Source organism: Aplysia californica, unplaced genomic scaffold, assembly GCF_000002075.1.
Source record: "Aplysia californica isolate F4 #8 unplaced genomic scaffold, AplCal3.0 scaffold00004, whole genome shotgun sequence".
In the NCBI taxonomy this organism is placed as follows: Eukaryota; Metazoa; Mollusca; class Gastropoda; order Aplysiida; family Aplysiidae; genus Aplysia; species Aplysia californica.
The window spans coordinates 484,534-486,566 of NW_004797274.1; the positions used below are offsets into that span (position 1 = coordinate 484,534).

A 2,033-nucleotide genomic window follows, 5' to 3' on the forward strand; every position below is an offset into this window, starting at 1 on the left:
TCATAATAATAATAATAATAATAATAATAATAATAATAATAATAATGTGAAAGACGCTTTTAAATTTTAACTTATCCTAATGTTGTAAGGGGCGAAATTTACTTGGACAAAGTAATGCATTATCGCTACCCTAGAATTACAAAGTTCTATCTTTTCAGCCAGCACCTAGTTTCGAGAAATGTGAATTTTTTTAATGTTTAGTTTCACAACATGTCAAGCTTTTTCGAATGCAATTTCTTAGAACGTCTTGATAACGACTCCGCATACTCTTACGACTTGCTTTGATTTTAATTGAGCGGATAGAACATCTGATTTCTGACCCCAGGGCCCCAGAAACTCAAAGCGGCCAAAAATGAGTGCTGGGCGGCTAGGTTCCCGATTGTTGAACGCTAGGAATCGTAGAAATCGACTCCGAACCCAATTACTTACTTTCTAATTATGCGATTTCTTCCGGTGGTTATCTGGTTGGCTCCGGACATCTTCAGGATTTAGGATAACCTTCTTTTCGGAACACTTCGAAGCATCAACTTTTATTTTTCAAAACAAAAATGGATTCTAACTAAAAAATAAGATTTTAATGACTAAAGTAACTGGTAACCGTTGGTTTACATAAAAGGAGTCGGAACATTTCTTCCGTAGCATTGATCTTGGGAATCGGTTCTGGAATCGACTCTTCGCCCAGCTCTACCAAAAATGTCAGAACTTTGTCATCTGAGGTTGCGTTAAGTGGTATCGATAGCCCAGTGGTAAAACAAGTGGCCCTGTTAAATGTCACGATAAACTGTACAAATACTGAACTGCATTAGAATTACACAGTTCTATCTGACATTTTGGCTGTTTTGAGTTGGTAAGACCATGAGATCAGAAACCAATTCTTCTTTCTGCTCTATCAAAAACGTAAGATTATTCGGAATTGTTATCAAGATATTCAAAGAATTGCATTTTTTAAAAAAAGCTTGACATGATGAGAAAGTCAAAATCTTTGACGTCAAATTTCTCATAACTAGGTACTGAGCAGATAGAACTTTGTAATTCAGAGGATGACAAGCAAGTTAGTGAAGGGTTCCATAATATTTTATTTACTGAGCACTTATGGACCTGTCCGGTGTGCAATGACGTTGTTGCCCAGGACAGATAATACAGGTAATAAAATTCAGAGGTAGCATTGAGTGGAGTCGATAGTCTAATGGTAAGACAAGTGGCCAGGTTACCCGTCTCGGCAAATTGTACAATAAATACTGGACGTTCTCTTCATCGTAAGATTGCGGGTTCGGCAGGTGTTTGAGTCTTAAGTTGGTCCAACGTGGTGTCCTTTAGGAAGGGAAAGTACACTTTAAATTAATGTTTCTATTTGGCTCGATCCTTATAGGAGACGAACATCAAATTCGGAAGTTTCGCCTTTTACGTAACCGTACAGTGTTGCAATGGGGCGTAAAAAGTATACATCTTCACGCACTAACGCTTCGGGCTTTAATTTCTCTCAAGAGCTTTTAGTTCAGACCGTTCGGAAAAAATCTTACAGCTATATATAGGAGCACTCAATACATAATATTAGAGCTTGATGTGCACTCTACCGGCTATCTTTGTGCTTGTTCTTCTATCTGGACTCCAGTATAATCATTCCTCTTTTTGCACTTAAAACGTCTCCAGTACATGCAGACGAGACGCAAGCTCGATTGAATGACTCTGCTCTCTGAGAAAATTAAAAAAAAATTATTATGTACTGGTGTCTGTGATGTAGCGATTGGGCACTTCGCCATCGTGCTCAAAAGACCTGAGTTCGATTTCTGTGTGGTGATTTTTTTTAAAAATCAAGCGTCCTGGTCTTATTTGTGGTGGGACGCTGTAGTCTTCTCAGCGTGGGTTGGCCCTGACAGTTAAAATTATCGAAGCCCACCTCCTATACAAGCTAAAGTGTGTCGAAAGGGGCGTAAAAAAAACGTCTTCACCTTCACTTTCAAAAACCATGTTGACAATGACAATGACAATGACAATGACAATCTTTATTCATCTCGCAGGGAGAAATTCGTCTT

At 38.5% G+C, this 2,033-nt stretch overlaps 1 protein-coding gene across 1 annotated transcript in view; it reads left to right on the top strand.

Annotated features, from left to right (window-relative positions):
- Window positions 1–2,033, top strand: part of LOC106011126 (snaclec CHH-B subunit alpha) — a gene marked incomplete at its 3' end in the record, with an annotated part of 42,254 nt that overhangs the window by 5,635 nt on the left and 34,586 nt on the right.